This window comes from Chionomys nivalis, chromosome 11, assembly GCF_950005125.1.
Source record: "Chionomys nivalis chromosome 11, mChiNiv1.1, whole genome shotgun sequence".
Lineage (NCBI taxonomy): Eukaryota > Metazoa > Chordata > Mammalia > Rodentia > Cricetidae > Chionomys > Chionomys nivalis.
The window spans coordinates 45,323,462-45,343,037 of record NC_080096.1 but is presented as its reverse complement, the minus strand read 5'-3'; the positions used below and the strand labels follow the sequence as shown (position 1 = coordinate 45,343,037).

Here is a 19,576-nt window from a genome sequence, read left to right as displayed (position 1 = left end):
GGTGGGAATTACAAACTAAAAATGATGGGAAGAAAGAGGGGGAGTTGAGAGAGACTCAAACTAGTCCCTGGGCACCACCACAAACTTCCTTGGGACCCTGAGAAAACTGAGATAATAGTCAAGACCTGGGAGAGCTAGCTGTTGTCCAGTGTTGGTATGATGGGGAAATGTAAGGCTTATCTGAAGTCCTAGCTGGAGTAGCCTATGAGATTGGGCCATCTTAGCTGATTTGAAGTTGTCCTAATTGCCAATTTTTGAGGAATTTTCAACAGAGGCATTCTTAGAGGTTGGATTACCTGGGATACTTATCTTTATTAATTTTTTATTCTTTTGTTCTGAAAACACACAAACTTTTAAAAGTAACACACACATATATGTATATATTTACACACACACACATATATATATTAATTTTATGTGACAATTTGACCTAGACAGATGCCTAGATAGCTTATTAGACACTATCTCTTGATGTATATCAAGAATGTTTCTGAAATTTGAATTTGAATCCATTGGCTTTGCCCTCCCAGCTGTTGACTGGCAGCACCCAGTCCACCTGGGACCTAAAAGAGGATAAGTCAAAGGAAGCATCTTTTCTCCATCACAGTCTGAGCAAGAACACTGTTTTCTGGTTTTCTGGTTCTCAGGATGTCAGTCTGGATTATAACACACAGCATTAGTGTGTGTGTGTGTGTGTGTGTGTATCTACATTAACACAACTATGGAATATGCAGTGTGTACAAATTAGCTAAAGATCTTTTTGTTCTATGTTTAAAGTAAAAGACAGACATCTGTCAACTTTATATGTTTATTTTGATTGCATAAGCAAAATTTCATATAAATCTCCACCTATGCCATATGAAAGGATAGTATGTAATAATAAATCATGAGGACTCTATAGCCAACAAGATATATCATATCTTCTCCAGTCTCAGAGCTGTTCCCATACTACATGGGTCAGCACATACATCACCTGTCTTGTAGTCTTTCTTGATTTCTTCCTTCATGTTTGCATTCACAATTTTCAGGAAGTCTTCCCTAGTCAAATCTGATCTTTAGTAATTGAAGGAGTCCATAGCTTTTTTTCCCCTGTGGAAACAAACAAAAAGAGCATAATCTCTCCCTCAAAGCAACACATTTCTTGACTTCCATTCTGAAGTTAAGACATATTTAAAATATATGCTGGTTTAATACAGCAGTTTTTCTACAATCCAGTGTCTCTCAGCAGCATTTGCACTTGACTCATCAGCATTAAAAAACTCAAAGTCACCTAAATACCATGCAGAACCAGACACCCTGCATGTTTCCTGTCCTTACATGACTTATTCTTTTTATATTACTTTACTCTTTCTTTAAAGATCTTACTTTGTTATTTTTAAACTATTATTTTATTTTTTCTATGACTTTCTATACCTATTTTCTTTTCTTTTCTTCTTCTTCTTTTTTTTTTGCATCTAAGAACATTTTAAAGTGTACTCCACCCATTTAGAAGTTTTCTCAGTTTGGACCTGATTTTCTTTTTTTAAAATTGATTTTTATTGAGCTCTACATTTTTCTCTGCTCCCCTCTCTAACCCTCCCTCCCACTTCAATTTTCTCCCAAGGTCCCCATGCTCCCAATTTACTCAGGAGATCTTGTCTTTTTATACTTTCTACTTCCCATACAGATTATTTCTATGTAAGTCTCTCTTGGTGTCCTTATTGTTGTCTAAATTCTCTGGGATTGTGAATTGTAGACTGGTTTTCTTTGCTTTATGCTTAAAAACTACCTATGTGTGAGTACATGTGATAATTGTCTTTCTGTGTCTGGGTTACCTCACTCAAAATAATGTTTTCTACCTCCATCCACTTTCCTACAAAATTCAAGATGTCATTAGTTTTTTCTGCTGTATAGTACTCCATTGTGTAAATGTACCACATTTTCCTTATCCATTCTTTGGTTGAGGGGCATTTAGGTTGCTTCCTGGTTCTGGCTATGACAAACAATGCTGCTATGAACATAGTTGAGCACATGTCCCTGTGACATGATTGAGCATCCTTTGGATATATACCCAGAAGTGGTATTACTGGGTCTTGGGGGAAGGTTGTTACCCAATTTTCTGAGAAATTGCCACACTGACATCCAAAGGGGCTGTACTAAATATAACCCCAGCAGCACAGACACTGAGAGAAACAATTAATAAATGGGACCTCCTGAAACTGAAAAGCTTTTGTTAAGCAAAGGACATGGTCAACAAGACAAAACAACAGCTTTACAGAATGGGAAAAGATCTTCACTAACCTTACATCAGACAGAGGTCTGATCTTCAAAATATACAAAGAACTCAAGAAATTGGTCATCAAAATAACACATAATCTAATAAAAAAAATAGAGTACAGGCCTAAATAGAGAACTCTCAATAGAGGAACCTAAAATGGCTGAAAGACACTTAAGAAAATGCTCAACATCCTTAGTCATCAGAGAAATGCAAATCAAAACAATTCTGAGATTCCATCTTCCACCTGTAAGAATGGCCAAGATCAAAAACACTGATGACAACTTATACTGGGGAGGTTATGGGGAAAGGGGAACACTCCTGCATTGCTGGTGGGAATGCAAGCTGAACCTGATTTTCTCTGACCATATGAGAGCCAAACCTTAAACCACCACGACATCTGCTACATGACTCCACTTGGCACGTGGTGCTGTGGCTAGCTCCTCTCCTGCATGGGTCCAGCAGGCTATCCTATTGATTTTGAGCTACAGCTACTGTTTGCCTTTCTGTGAGAAGCTAGCCTTGTGCCTGCCTGCAGCCACATTTACCACTCCTGGTCTGGGAAGTTGATGGGCCTGCCTGTGGCAAGCATTTCTACCCAATGTTGGGTAGTATGGTGAGTTGCCTGCTCAAGTGCTTGACTGCACAGCAGGGTCTTCTAAAGGATCTGCACCTCTGTACACCATGGGCATTGGACTTACTTGAGAAATGGCTGTTAATAGGCAGACCATCCAGCTTTGTGTCCAGAACTTTTTTCATCTTTCTCAGGCCATATATGGATATATGTGCCCCATCTTGGGTGCCAAATTTAGTCAGACTTTCTTTAGACTGCCAGTCCCCAAATAATGATATGGAGAATCATTATTTATTATGAAAGCTTGGCATTTTCTTAGGATTGTTCCCAACTATTTGTTATAAATTACATTAAATTGTTTATATGAATCTACTTTCTGCCATGTGGCTCATTATCTTTCCTCTATACTATATGTCTAACTTTCTTTGCATCTGGCTGGCTCAGTGCCAGGAAGCTCAGATTCTTCCCAAATTCCTCTCTCTCCCTGGAAGTCCTGCCTATTCTTTCCTACCTAGCTATTGGTTATTCATCTCTATATTAAACCAATCAGAAGGTGCCTTTCACACAGTGTGATCAAATATTTTGCAACTGTCTAGGTCAGAGTGACACATAAAATTAACCACCAGAAATTTCCTTAACTTTAATGCTCAATTTCCTCTTTCCACATTGACTTTATAGGCATACCATGACCTTAAAAAGTAGTAATAGTATTGCCTCATACTTTTTTCTTATTTTTGTAGAAATACCTTTAGTATCTTGTCTTTAGATATAGCCCCTTTTTTTTTTCCTGAGGTAGTTGTATTTCTTTATCTTGTGACGAAAACATTCATACTTGCCTAGGTAACTATGTGGGTTTTTAAGTGAAGAATGATTCCTGACCTTTTCAAAGGCCACTTCAACATTTCTAGAGATAATCCTATGGCTTTTGCTCTTTGAATGTTCCTCTATGATTATTTACCTAAATAACATCATATTTAAGATAGATTGATAAGTTTCTTTTATGTGAAGTCCTTATGTGATAAGTGTCACATACCTTATAATATTAAAATTATTTATACAATTAAAACTACAACTCTTTAGAAGTTTGTACATTCTAAGAATAACCCACTTTTTGAGGGTTTGGTAAGATTTCCTTTGGAAAACCTTATTGACTTGGCAATTCATTTGGAGGGATATTGAAGGTTTTCTCATTTTTAAAATCTTTTCTTCTCTGTCAGACTTATCTAATTATATTTTCAACTAAAAGTATCCCTTTAGCCCAGGCTCTCAAATGTTTTTTTCCTTTTGGAACAGACATTCCCAATGGAGGTGCTGTATCTTTGATATTGTAGAGTTTAATTTTACTTTTAAGGGAGAGAAATATTTTAAATGGAAGGAAAATTGTACTATGACTTAATCAACCATTAGGGGGTATATTAAGATTCTCTGTTTCTTTATTGTATCTGTTTGTATATTTATATAGCTTTTCTTTATTGACTGATTGGTTTAGCAATTATTTTGGTAATATGTTTCTATTTTTCTTTATTTTCTTTTCTTTCTTTCTTTTTTTTTTTTTTTGAGACAGAGTTTCTCTGTGTAGCCCTGGCTTTCTTGGAACTCATTCTGTATATCAGGTTGGCCTCAAACTCACAGAGATCCACTTGCTTTTGCCTCCCAAGATCTAGGATTAAAGGCATGAGCCATCACACCTGGCATTATGATTCTGTTTTCAAAAATTAGCTCTTCAAAGTCCAGGGCTTTGCAGAAGTTACATTAGTACTTTGTCATTGAACCACATCTTAAAAATCAGCATCTAGGGAATGCAGTGGCATTTTATTTGTATTTTAATAAATGAAGCTTGCCGGCAGGTCAGAAATGTAAAACAGCCACACTGACCAGCCTTATAGATCCAGCAGCAAAGACACACACCTTTAATCCCAGTAGCCACACTAGTAGCCATAGAAACCAGGAGGTAGAGGTGTATGCTCTTAATCCCAGAACTAAAGAGGGATATAAAATGGGAGGAGTCAGCTCTGAGTCTCAGTCTCAGCTTCATTCTGAGATTCCTGGAGACAGGATCACCATTTTCAGACTGAGGTCAAGGTAAGAGCCAGTGGCTGGATTGCTTTGCTTTTCTGATCTTTAGGTGGAACCCCAATATCTGTCTCTGAGTTTTTATTAATCACGCTACATATCATTCCTCCATGACCTCTGAATCAGTTCCTGCCTCTTGGGTCCCGCCCTGCATTCTGCACATGATGGAGTGTAACCTGGTTCGGATGAAATACTCTCTGTCCAGTCCCAGGTTGTTTTTGGTCAGGGTTTTATCATAGCAGCAGAGAAGACTAGGACTACTTCCTTTTCTCACTCAGGTATTGATCCCTCTAAATTGTTTATTTCATTTCTTCTGTTTTCCTTCTGTTTATTTAGCAATTAGCTTTCTAATATTTCAGTTGTGCATAACTTATTCACTGAGGTAAATTGGCGCGGCACATTTATGATGGTGTTTTCACATATCACGATTCTAGAAGTTGCTAATTTTGTTTCTGGGAATCAGCAAAAAGTTTCTGTTTATAATTTCCAAGTGGAAGTACTTCGGCTGTTTTGATTTTCGATTCATCTTTAGCTTTGTATAGTGATGATTGCAGATCATTGCAAACGATCCCTTATTTCTTTGCATCATATCTTTCTGATTTGATGCATGGATGTTGGTCACTTTGGGTGTCTGTGACATACCTGAGCAAAGCAACTTAAAGGAGGAAAAGTCTGATCTACAGTTTCCAAAGTTCTAATTCTCAGAGGGAGAAGAAGAGAGAGCCTGGGATGAAGTACAATCCACATGGCTCACTTGACTTACTTCCTCTGGCCAGGCCCCTCCTAAACAGTACCTAGCACCTTCCCAAATAGTACCCTGAGGTAGTGACTAAGTCTTCAATACACGAGGCTTTCTGAGTCACCCTTCATATTCAAACCATAACAATGATTTTTTCTCAAATTTACATTCATAAAAATGATGCAAATTCGGGCTCAAAAAGAACATGTCATCTCTCCTTTTGAGGCACTGAATGTGAGTACACACAGATTTAGACTGGAGACATGGAAAGGAGTCTTCTGGCTCTGGTTCTTCCTTCCGGCTCGTCACCCTGTCTCTGTAATACCTGTTTTGCATGTGCTGTTACTGTGCATTTGGTTCATAGATATTCATGACTTTCACATCTACCGTGAATTTTATTTTTTGCTTTACATATATTATTATTTTTTCTCACAGGGTGTTTGTTTCGACTCTGATTTGTCTCTCACAGCTTCTGCCTTATTGTTGTTAAGTTTTTTCTTTTATCCTGTTTATGTAGAGCTGGGGTTTGTGTGTGTAACCTTCCTTTTCTTTTCTACAGTTCAAAATCTTTCTATGTAGCTCTCAAATGGAGCATTGACATTTCTTTTTTAAAATCCAGTTTAATGATCTTTTAAAAATGTCGTAAAATTAAAACTAATTACCAGTTGAGTGATATTTGTCTCTATATTTAACTATGTATGAGGTGTCTGCACACCTTTGTATGTAGTGTATTTGTCTCCGTATTTGAATATGTATGAGTGTATGCATACCTTTGTATGTAGTGTATTTGTCTCCGTATTTGAATATGCATGAGTGTATGCATACCTTTTTATGTATGTAGTGTATTTGTCTCCGTATTTGAATATGTATGAGTGTATGCATACCTTTGTATGTAGTGTATTTGTCTCCGTATTTGAATATGTATGAGGTGTATGCACACCTTTGCTACATAGTGTGCATCTACATGTATACAGGTAAATTTAGAAAAGTGTGTTTTGAGGTATAGATCTGTCTTGTAGTGTGTACTTTTTTATCTTTATATAATAGTCAAACTCTCTTATTTTACACACAACCATTAGTTATAAACCATGATAACTGACATACATTCTCTACACTGCATTTCATCCAGATAGTGTTTTGTTTAAAAGTTAAATTTCTTCGGGTTTATCTTTATATTATTACAGAAGCTTAGTCTACCACCTCTATGCCAGCCTTAAATGACACCACCAGTCTCAGCGACTCCAGATGAGTCAGCCAGTGAGCTAACTATAAGTACAGCACCTTTGTCATTTCCTCCTGAGTTCTGAGACTCGTGCCATTTCCAGGCTCCGAGAGCCTACACATGATGTCATTCATATTTTTACATTCTTACTTCTGGAGTAAGGTGCGTGCTCACTGTTCACCGGCAGTTCTTCGGAGAAAGCTGCCCCCGGTTTATTCCTCAAGTGCAGGAACTTTTCTTTGACTTTGAATGTTTTAGACTGGCCCTTCATGTCCGATGAGCAGTTTGGTCTGTGTGTTCTGGATGTTCCCCTGAGTTCTGTGGTCTTTCCTCGAGACAGTCTTGTATCGTCTCATTGGCATTAGGCTCTGAATGGTGCCTCAAAGAAAACTGGATTGATTTTTTTTTCCCCTTACAATTTATCTTTTCTCTTTTTAGCTTTAGGATGTTTCCTTTATGTTCAAAATATAGAAACTTAACATGATAAAAATGAGAAGGATCTGAAAAAAATTCAATGATTTGCTGTACATGACTTGGCACAACCCTTATGGCTCACTGCTTTCTACTACGTGGGTTTGCTTTCATCATGTTGGTTCAAGTCTTTTTCCTGCAGTTTCAAGAATGGAAACTCTTTTTACTGGTTTAGCAGTATGACTTGTTCTCACAGATGCTACTCATGTGTGCTGTGGTTCTGTGCTGTGTTTTGATAGAAGAAGACAACCCTTTCATAGCACTTAGGAACCATTCCTGTTTATTTTATTTAACTTTAGTCACTTTCACATCTGTCTTTGCTGTCCCATGCCTTTGGGGTTGTTTCTGATGTTATTTTCATTTCTGTGACAGTTTCTTTCTTTTTCTTATTATTTTTTTAATATTATCTCATTTTATCCACCCCATCTCTCACCTGAGTTTCTATTTGGGGAAGCAGATAGTCATGCAAGGTTTTGATCTCTTTTACACCTATATTGCAAGGAGTTACATACACAAATAATATAACCTGATTTTAAAAGGAAAAGCAACTTCACACACACACACTACTGGAAGTATACTTGCGAGAAATCATCGTTCCCTGAAGACCTAGATCTTATTGATTAAAAAAATTTATGATGTCTTGACTATTTTTTCTTCAATGCTTTGGCGTGCACACACACACACACACACATGGTGGGAGAGGCTGTTTTGTGTCTAGTACTTCCAGGCATGGGGCTTTCCCTGGAGTATGGATGATATACCCAGTGTTATTCCACTGGAGAAAACTGGCATTCCCTTTCCTAACAGGTGCCAACTGCAACCATCTTCTTGGTTGGGATGACAGGAATGTTGTGCCCACTTCTCTTTCTCAGTGCTAGTATTTTGCTGGTTTGAGCCTGTACAGGTCTTGTGAATGTGGTCACAGTCTCCGTGAGTTTATCTGTGTATCAATCTTCTTGTGAATGGAAGAGATTGTTTTCTTATTTTTCTTCCATTTCTGGCTTTTACAATCTTTTGGTCTCTTCTGCATAAGTGCCTGGGCCTTGAGAACAAAGGCATTTCATTTAGTGCTGAAGGTGTCAAACTCTATCACTGCACATTGTCCAGTTGTAGATCTCTCAGCATCTCCTGCAAGAGAAGCTTCTTTCATGAGGGCTGAACAATGCTCTGTTCTATGGCTATAGCCATATGTCATTAGGAGTCATTATATTGTTATGTTCTTTTAGCAGAATAATTGTATTAGGTATTCATATAGGCCCATGACCTATTTAGTCTCAGGTTCTTGACAACTTCAATAGTGTTTGGTAAAGGTTCCAGCTCATGGAATGGGCCTTAAATTCAATCAAAAAAAGTGTTTGTTTTTTCCCATAACATTGGCGCCACTACTGCAGCAGTATATGTTGCAGGCAGGCCACTGATGTAGACTGCAGGGTTTGTAGTTGGCTTAAATGATGGCTACTTTCCTTTTTGAGTAGTATATAAAGTACCTTCTAGCACCATGAACACTAGTCAATTGGAGTGAAGCTTCTAGGTAGGCACCATTTTAATTTCTCTGTTTTGGATGACATAAGTAAGTTGCCTTTACCAATAGGGCCTACCATCAGGTTACAGCGAGCAATCATATGGGAAATAATAGCCCGTGGAGTCTTGGGCAATTGGTGGGTGTGTAGGCACTCAAAGAACCTCTTTGGCTAATGATTCAACAAGATGTAAATCATTCTTGGCACTGAAGGTTTTGTTTGTTAGTGTAAGATGTATTGCTGGGGAATTGTCTACCCCATTATCTGGTGACTCCATCTAAATTCCCTACACACACACACACACACACACACACACACACACACACACACACATGAAGGCTTCTACAGTAGCAGATTTCCACATGGATTTTTAGAGACCTTTTAGTGTTAGTTGCCCCTCCCCACATTCTCTTCTTTACTCTGCTTTCCCATCCTCTTCTCCATTTAATCCTCCTAGTCCTATAAACGTCAGTCAGAGCTACGCAGCCTCTGTGGAACATTTTCTAGCTCTACATTGGTGAGAGCTGATGTTTCTTCTGGAACTTTGCTACTATATCTTGGTATCTATCGTGTGTCCATCTCTTGTTCTTTTAGTGCCAGTTTCTTCTATGCTAGTAATCATTATTGAGTGGATTATTATCTTTTGTGATTAAAGTCTTTGGAGAAAGTTCCTGAAGTTAAGTTTCAGGGTAACTTTAGTATTCTCACATTCTCAAGCCCAAATGTCTACCTTTTGATGCAAATGGTTAAATTAAGCAGGATCTAGAGCCTCTGCATTTCATGCTGATTTAAGCCTCTTTGAGATGGTGGTTTTGCTTGCTCAAGTTTGCTGGATTCCTTGGTAACCAAACACCCCTTTCCCATCACTCTCTCTTTGTATATTTTTCTGCCCTACTCCGGATTCTGTTTCATCTATTCCAGCTTTTGATAGAGACAGTGTGTGTGTGTGTGTGTGTGTGTGTGTGTGTTTTCTTGTGTCTTCTACTGCCTCACTGGCTAATTTAAGCTCTTTCTCCTAAGGACTTTTCCCTGTAACTTCTGATCAAATGAGACTTCTCGTGGCAACTAGTAAAAGCACTTGGGAGTTTGTGAGTGAACATGTATAACTTTGTCGAAAATGGTATTTAAATCTTTGCCCATTCCCATTGTTAGCATGTTTAAATTCCAGCAAGAGGTAGGAAAGATGTTTAAATAACAGATGCCATGATCAGATTGCAGTATATTTAATTTTTTTTGGCAACAAGAATGGTTTGGACTGATTTTTTTTTTTCTGAAGAAGATGGAATACCTTGAAAGACTTAGTAGCTATTAAATTTTTCAAAGTTTTAATATCCAGAGAAGAACAGCATGCCACTCAACTTGGTCCTATTTTACTTAGATTAAATCGCATTTTAGGCTCCCATTCATTGTGCCTTTGGACAATGATGTCTTCATACTTAATAAGTCTAGTTAATTAATTCTCACTGTAGTTCGGAAAAAGAGACTGTGTCAGAACCATGACATTGCAGGGATTTTTGGCTTCTCTCCAGAGACTCATTGCCTTTGTGCTATTAACTTTGGGCTCAATTTCAAGGTAATGGATGTAGCGGATGGCATATAATACAAAGCAAAAAGCCGGAAAAGAGAAGAGGCACTGGACAGTTGGCAGCGTTGCCGCTGGAGATCTGGGTGTTCCTTGGCAGACAGTGCACAGCGAGAGTTGGTAAAGTCCCATTGCCCTTATGGTATAGGTATGCCCTGTCCTCTGTGGTTGGGTCAATGGGAAAATATGGAAGATTTCGCTTTCTTGGTGAGCCTTTATATGCCCTTTAATATGGACAGTTCAGAAGGATTCTAAATTCCTGACCCCCCATCTCCTTTCCATGCCGAAAAAAAAAATGCCTCCACTAGGGCAATTGTGACATGTTTTGTAGTGGGATGGTTTATATTGCCCGTTTTGGGTTTTATGGTTGTTTCTCCCATTAGATGGCAAACTCGTGTCTCAACCATCCTACCATCCTCGCACCGCCAATCTGATACCATGTGCTTGGTGCAAAATGCCTGTTAGGTCATGGGAATTAATTGAGAGATTTGCTAAAGTATCCAAGAAAGTCTGGTCTCTAATTCGTTCGGCAGTTCAAGGTACGAAGTCATTCCTTCGCTAGCTTCCTCTTTTTCTTGCCAGTTTCCTTCTCTTACATTCTGACTAAAAGGATTGGTTAATTTGGACCACACACACACGCACGCACACACACACACACACACACACACACACAGTGGCAGGACTATGCCCATCTCTTCTCTTAAAACAGGATCGATAGTTCAGGTCCAGGTGGCTAAGCCTGGTGGCCTGTCACATGAATTCCTAAGTTATGAGACCCTCTCTCAGGCTGTTGCTGGACCACAAGCTCAGCAATAATATGACCCTTTGGTTCAGGAACCAAAGCTGATCCCTCAGGGAGTCCTTTGTGCAACAGGAGAGCGGTGGGCTCCTGCGCTCCCACTGGCTCTTTGAGTGATAAACCAGGCTCTCTTCACCCGCCCACCCCCCTGGAGGGGGACCCATCCCCCTTTCTTGCAGCCAGGAGGTGCGGGAGCCCTTGGTACTGTCTGGGTGGCAGATGAACAGCGAGCCACTGACACATCGCAGGGCCAGCGAGCGGGAACGAGCGCGGGGGCGGGGGCGGCGTGTAGTGGCAGACGGCTGCGGGGATTATGAATGGGGGCGGGGGCCGGCGAGTTGAGGTTCCACTCGGGATCGTCCGCACCGGCTGATGGGCACGCAAGGCTGCGCGTAATCCTCCAGCCGCGGTGGAAGGAGGCTGCGGCGAGCGCAGGCTGGCAGTGAGGGAGCTTCTGCAAAAGTCTTCTGCGGTCGCGCGCGTGGAGTGCCGGGGAGCTCGGCCAGGTAGGAGGGAGAGGAAAGGAGCCAAGGGCGACGGTCCAGAGGCCCCGACTGCGGTGGCTCACAGGTGGTGGCCTCGGTGGCCGCAGCATTCAGTCCTGTCGACTGGGTCTCGGGTACCGCGCAGTGCTAGAGAGAGAGGCGTGGGGGAGCAGCGGCTCTGGGCTCAGTCGGTGGAGGTCGGGGTCCGGTGGCACAGGAGAGGCACCCGAGCTTCTTAGCGCCCCGCTTCTGGTGGCCCCGCTTGGGTGGCCGCGGTATCCTGAGATGAGGTTGCGGGTCGCTCTCCCTCGGATCTCCAAGGTTCGCCCACGGGGCAGCTTGGCGCGGGAGCGCAGCCTGAGGTTGAGGATGCCTCGCCTCCCGCCGCATCGCAGCGCGGCCGCACCGACTGCGGGCTCTGGAACCTCGAGGCCGGTTTGGCAGCCTAGGTTCATCCCGGTCGCCCCTGGGAACCAATCCTCCCATGGACCCTTCCCTAGGGCACTTTCAGTCTCGGCCGCTGGGCCCTTGGACCTCTTAGACAGTCATTGGGAAGCAGAGCGAGCCAGGAGACATGCAGAAGGATTCCCCGTGCGGAGCCCCGAGTGGGCGGTGATGCCTGGGGGCCAACTGCCCAGAGTTTGCAGGGCTGCTGCCGCAGGATGCTCCCACACACCTAGATAGCTGGGTCCCCAAGCCGGGCGTACCTAAGCCTCTGCAGAACCAAAGCTGTGCCCAGAACTTTTGGCAAGCTTTGGTGTCTGGGCTGCCATGAGAAGCTCCATGACTGGGGAGTGGGAGGCCTGCTGCCCCTCACCTCACTTTCCTTCTGCTTGGTCTCCTCTCCCAGTTCTGTTTTCCTTCCCTCCTCACACACCGCCTTCCATGTGCTACACTCAACACAAAAATCTGAGCCCGAGGAAGCCACGGTGTTGACCAAGTATTAAGAGGAAGGTGGGGACTAATTCGTCCAGTTTTTGTTTGTTTGTTTAGAGAGACACGGTTTCTCTGTAGCTTGAGGACTAGTTCTTAATCAGGTGTCCATCATGCGCATGACATAGCATGCCTGGGGTGATTTTAAAGCAAAACTGATTTTTTTAAAAAAAATTACATTGCAGGAATCTTGGGTTTACATCACAGGTGTATGATGCCGCTAAACTGAAATGCATTCTGTGCCTCCCTATATTCGATCTCCATGAGATGCCACTGTCCCGTAGAGCACATGCATCGTTTGGACGTAGCTCTTGCCAGTTCCTGGCTGCACTGTGAGAAAGGCAAATTAAGTTGAAATGTATGATTAAAGTAATAAAAAGTTCATGCAGTTTTAGTAGATCATAATTTCATTTTCTTTTGATGAACCCACTTTTTAAATGCAGTGATTTTTGGCCTCCCACCCCTGTTTGGGGAATCCCAATGTTTTTATGTGTGACCCGAGGAGGAAGAACCTGGAGATTTTGTGAACATGCATTGCTGATAATGTGTAGAAGGCCGATGATTTCAGGTGAAGCAAATGTAGTTGTGATTTTGCTCAGTGTACCTCATTTATCTTCTGACATCCCAGGAAAGAGAAATCTCTTTTAATACAAACATGTGTTTTTAGTGTAAAATTGGCCTAGTCAGCTCTTCAAATCAATACATGTAGGACTTAGCAAGGAACATATTTACTCTAGTTTCTATTATTTTTAAGTTTTATAAACAGAATAATTCCAGTTTGTAAATTTACAAAACAAAACAAGTACAGTATTGGAAAAGAACAGGATAGTTGAGATGGCATGGTTAATATATTTGGGCTGTCTAGCAAACAGATCATCGCCTTCCTATTTCCTGACATATTTGTGAGCTAAGCAATTTTGCAACATGTCTACGTGTATTTCCTCATTTGACTGACTTCTTAGTTTATTTCTAGCTTGGCATATTTTGCCGAGATGAATTATCTTTTATTTCTCTAGAGGTTACCTGCTCGGATATGCCTGTTTGCTTTTCTAATAGGGTTGATTTTGATTGAGGAGCAATTAGTAAGTCATATATAGTTTTGGGTTCTTGAAGTCATTTGTCCAGGTTGAGACAATATTTAACAATGACAGGAGCTGTGTACGTGCGTTTAGGAAAGATACTTTTGTGCTGACTTGCAATCCGTTTAAAATGGGTATAAGTAAAGAGTTTCAGTTTGCCATTAGCTCTTTATGCTACCTGTTTTGGCTCATGAGAAATAAACCAGGTCTTGAGTTAAAAGATTTAGATGTTGGTATTTAAAAAAAACAAAACAAAACATTATTTGCAGCATTGAAACTGACCTATTGCTTTTTCTAAGAAACCCACGCTGCATAATTTAGAAAAGGCTTCAGGTGGTTGTGTATCAGACACGTGGATTCCTTTAGCACTAATTGAAAGTCCCTTGTATTAGTACGGTAGAGAATATGATGTGTTAAATCCTTCTTTTTGGAAGAACTTGCTGTCTCAGCCTCTGAGAATCTTCTTAAGAGAATACCTTCAGTGGGTGCAAACCCCGGGGAGTGATGGGGCTGTAGAGGACTCCTTTGTCCGCAGCCACACACACTATCTTCTAGAGCAGCCATATCCAGTGACCAGTGGATGTGGGAAGATGAAGATCGCAGTGTCAGCACAACTTTAGGAATCCTTGTAGCTCTGGAGCACCTGGGATGGCTTCCATTGTGGTTTAGTCACACCAGCTTTTCATGGCTGCTTCAATCCGAGTTCTTCCTCACATGTGTATAATAGAGCAGTGTCTAAGAAAACAGCACACGAATTTAATGTCAGAGGTGACAAAGTGCACCGCGTGTGCTCATTTTTTACCAGTTTTAATAGATGTGGCGTCAGTTGGCATTGAAGGACACCTCTTTGTCCTTCCATCCCTCCATGATCTGATGATCTGTCCTTCCTTCCTTCCTTCCTTCCTTCCTTCCTTCCTTCCTTCCTTCCTTCCTTCCTTCCTTCCTTCCTCCCTTCCTTCCTTCCTTCCTTCAACTTCTGTCTATTGATTTGAATATTACATATCCCATTTTTACTTTCCGTGACTTTAAAAATGTTTTTAAGACACTTCATTTTGTTTTGTCTTTTATTTTTTATTTATTTTAGTTTTATTTTTTGAAACAGGGTCTCATGTAACTCAGGTTGGCTTTGAACTCACCCTGAAGCTGAGGGAGACATTGACCTTCAGATCCTCTTACCAGTACTCCAAAGTTCCAAGGTTGCAGGTGTGAGTTACCACACCTGGCTTCGTATTTTGTCTTACTAGATACAGTCAATGAAAATTTCTATTTTCTAGAACTACGTAAAGGACCTCATAATTGTATTGTCTTGATACTCATCTTATTTCAAAATTCTTTAGCAAAGTAGTTCTACCGTATTTTTATACAGCATGTCATCTTTATATAATTGGCTCTCTTGATTGCTTTTGCAGTCAGTGCTTACTTAACTTGAGCTGTATCTCCTGTGCTTCCTGTATTTCTCTTCTTCCTTTGGATTTCTGTTCCTCAAGATGACAGAAATCTCCGAGTCCCTTTTGCTTGTTTGGAACTGTGTCTCATCCAGTGCTTTAATCATAGAGCACTGGGGAGAAGAATCCAGAACTGACAATTGCTTTCCTCATTACTTTGAAGACCCAGCTTCCCAGCCGCTATTGTTGAGAAGTTGGCCCCCAGTGTGTTCTTTGTCCATGGTGCTTTACTGTTTCACTGTAGTGTATTCACGTGTGAACTGGCTTTTACTGTTGCTTCTTGGGCTTTTGTGCGCTCATTTAATCAGAGGATTCCTGTGTTTCTTACTAAGAATCCATGGCATATTGGAGCCCATTTCGCCTTGCCTCCTCCATTCTTTTGCTGTCTGTGAAAATTCTGCTGGACTCATCTTGACCCTCTGTATTACTCTCCAATCACAGATAATCTGAAAGATTTTTGGGTAACTGTCCAGAGGCATTCCATAGGTGTTCTTGCCTTTATTGATGTCTTATTTATTGATTACGTCGTTCCTTGAATTGATTTCTTTTCTCATGGTTAGAAATGCTGTCTGATCTTTTCAGAGCTGCTTGCTTCTCCCTAGATTTTCTGTGTTTTTTCTTTTTGTTTTTATTGGGTTGGGGCATTTGTTTGTTTTGTTTGTTTGTTTGTTTGTTTGTTTGTTTTAGACAGGGTTTCTCTGTGTAGCTTTGGAGCCTGTCCTGGCACGTGCTCTGTAGACCAGGCTGGTCTCGAACTCACATAGATCTGCCTGCCTCTGCCTCCTGAGTGATGAGATTAAAGGCGTGCACCACCACGGCCTGGCTCCTGTTATGGATTCTAATCCTACTTTATTTTTAAAAATGACACTGATTTGTAAGTCCTGTCAGATTGTTCTCTGACTTGAAATTCTTCTGGGATTGCTCACCCAGTAGTGGCAACTGCTAGAACTTTGATAGCCTCATAATTCCTTCCATAAAGCATAGCCTTCCTCCATGGAAGGCACAGAGCTGGTGCCTGTTAATCTTTTGCATTCTGGTTGTGACTACACAGGAGAGTTCCTCTCCACCCCCTGCTTTTTGCTATTATGTTAGAAGGCTCTGAGTCCTCCTTAAATATTGCTTTATGGCAGGTAGTTATTCTCTTTATGTTTAGCATGCAGGCTTGGCTCCATTTTTGCAGGGCAACAGTGACAGTTTCACCCCTAATGGCTTATGGTCTGCCTGCTTTGCTTGGTGCATCTAGACTTTCCTCTGAATTCTGCTGCCGGCCCATAGTGAGGTACCGGGAGCCTCCCCAGCACAGGCTGCATGTTTCCTGCAGGTGAAGAAAGATATTAGTTTTAGGCTGTACGAATAAAGAGCGTCCCTGCCCTGGAGCTTGCTGTGACTGAATTCCCATGTCTGGGTTTTAAGGTTACCTGTTGTTTTTAGCTCAGCCCTATTTAGACATAGGAAGAATGAATCTCCCTCGCCATCTATGGCTATGATAGGGCTAGGAGACTTTGTACCTGTGAACCCCACTGCTGTATTGTCCCTATGACCAGAAGCCACCAGACAGTCCTCCAGCCTCTTCCCACTGTTCCGAGGCTCTGGCATCACTTCCAGGATTCCAGGCATGCCTAGTGGAGGAGGCAAAGAGAGATGCGTGTTCTCTGTTGTGTCTGCACTGGGGTATGTGCTCTTTCGACAACTTAAATCCTTAGCCACGTTATCCATTAATGTAATTGAAAATACTATTGGGCTGTATTTCCACGTGACATGTATTTGTTGTAGAGAAATTATCGAAACCCCGATTTAAAATTCCCATTAAAGTTAATCCCTACTCCTGCAGGTGGATTGTAGTACCCAGCCCCATTCTACCACTGAAACCCTAGACAAAACCCTGGGCATGCCATTTTCTCTGAGATGTTTTTCTCTGGGTTATGTTTAAGCATTTGAAAAATATTAGTCCTTTTAATCTTTTGCCACCTCTGTGGGAAGAGCTAAAAGAACCCTTTATCCAGGGACACTTGAAATCTTAGAGGAAAATATGATTATTTGCATAAGTACTTGCTGATGTCAAAGGGATTAAAGAAAAGATTCCAAGATCCAGGCTGTTGGTTTCTTGGTTTCTGTCTCAGGGCTAGCACACAGAATCATGGTATTTCTCAGAGCAGAAAGTGATCTCAGAAGTCAACTGTTGTTTTACACCTCAGAACATAGAGACCTTGAGATGCGGAAAGGGAATCGGAGCAGCTTGCGTTCACCAGCAACTGGGCTTGCTGGCTCTGAGGTTTTACTGTTTCCAATGTATCGGTTCCTTTCCTCAGCATGGGCTTCTGAGGAGACGCGATGTTCACAGGGAGGTCTGATGCCTTAGCACCCCTTTCTGAGAAGAAGGCACACTTCCGAAAGTAATTTTTCTTTTTAGTAACAGGCATATTTTGAAATTTGCAAAACATACCGGCTTGTTACCTAGAAAAATGAGCGTATTGTATCTAATAGGAGGATTGATGAAGTCTTAGGGAAGATTTCTAGATGCAGGCTTTTGTTATCCTCGCGTGCTAACTCAGGGTCATCTTTGCTGGGCAGAATGACTTAGGTTTAATCCCTCATTTTTATTATCACAGTCACTCTTGCAAGCCTGAGGACAGTGGCAATTGCCCCGAGCATAGTGCACTGGTACACAGAACACTGAAGGATATGTTTTCCTGGCAGGTTCTTGAGAGCTAGTAGGTGAGAAGGATGTTGCAGGACTAACAGATGTTCAAACAGACTGACAGTGGGAAACACAAAGAGGCGATTCAACCCACAGTGCTTGTTTTCTCTTCCCCCATATGCATGGGAAGATACACACACACACACATCTTAGGACTCCTTGGATAGCTCTTTGATCTGCTCCTGTTTGCTTCGCTACCACTCTCTTACTGCACAGAGAGGAGTGTCCCTCTGAGACTGTTCTCTAGTGCATCATATGATAGGAACTGAAAAAGCACAGAGTGATGCTACTGTCTTTACTGGAACATTTTCCGAGGGGGAGAAGAAAACCCTACCTGTGCCTTCATACTACTGTGCATTCAGGTAATTATAACCACAGAAGCATAATTGTTTCTGAATTCAGAGGTTAAGATGGAAGAGCAGTAATTGTTAAAGTAGTTCTGATTACTTCAGAGGTTGTCTGCCTATGCTTAAAGGGTGCACCCATTGACTGGCCTGTAATCTACTAGAACTCCTCCAGAAAAGATCACTTGTTCATGGTATTGATTTGTTCCAGATCGAAAAACCCAACGCCAAAAAGGAAAGAGTGTCTGAAAAAAAAATCATAGATCATAAAGTGAAGCCCTCTCACTACAGTCCTTTCTTTTCTAAATGCTGTAGATATTGAAGTTTTCAAGGTGACCCCAAGTGAGGACTAAGAGTTGGAAATCCTGAGTTTATTATTGAGATGATAGTAATCACCAGCGTGTGTGGGCCCAGGTACATAACAAGACTTGAGATCATATTAATCTCTCAGGCTCTTTCTAGTGTTAGTGGACAAACTATTAAGGAAAACTTGAGATAGTTCTATGGAATTAAATATTACTCATGAGAAAAATGTCTGGAAAATTATTTTTAAAATTTGAGATTAGCACAATATTTTGAGGTGATCCAAACTTTGCATTAATAAGAGACGTGTAAATCCATCTACCCAACAACGTGTTGGACCATTCAGGGGAACACAGTTAGTGCTGACCATGCTAACGACAATGGTGGCAAGACTTAAGCAGACGGTATTAGATTGAATTGGGTTGGAAGTACAGCAATTGCTGCAGATGGACTCTTTTATCACACAATTTCACTTTCATCTTCTTCTACTGCAAAAGTAGGAAAGGATAACTTTATTCAACTTCCCAGCCTCCCTTGAAGCTGCCAGTGTCTCCAATGACAAGGATTAGATGGTCTGAACAAAAGGCAGGCATCTCAAGCACCCAGAGGTTCCAGAACTTTATTGCTTTCCATTAAGCATTGGTGACTTTATTATGATTGATGAGCAGCCATCTTCCAACCATTAGACATAGATCCATATGCTTGGAATGATGGAAAAAAATATATAAAGCTTAGATCTGAGGCGAGTCTTAGAGAAGAGATGTCAGCTCAGCCTTGTGGGCCTCCAGACATAACTTTACAGGAGAAAATTAAACCTCTTAATGGTTTAATCTACTAATTGTTAAGTTTTCTATTATTCTCATCTGAATATATAAATTGCTACAATTTTACATTTTATATTTCTGAAGGATAAAATTAATGTCTACAGACCTTCATAATTACCAATCTTAGATTGTAAAAGTTGGCTAATTTGTATAAATATTCTCATCTTGAAGATGTTTAGGTGCGAAAACTTTGGATAATTTGTAAAGATTTCAATTCCATTGCTTAAAGAA

General features: G+C 41.1%; 1 protein-coding gene across 1 annotated transcript in view; it reads left to right on the top strand.

Annotated features, from left to right (window-relative positions):
- Positions 1-11,588: 11,588 nt before the first annotated feature.
- Positions 11,589-19,576, top strand: part of Pde4b (phosphodiesterase 4B) — a 533,851-nt gene continuing 525,863 nt past the window's right edge. The window contains exon 1 of the mRNA XM_057785528.1: positions 11,589-11,740. The gene's annotated coding sequence lies outside the window, so the exon portion shown is untranslated. The remainder of the gene's footprint in view (positions 11,741-19,576) is intronic.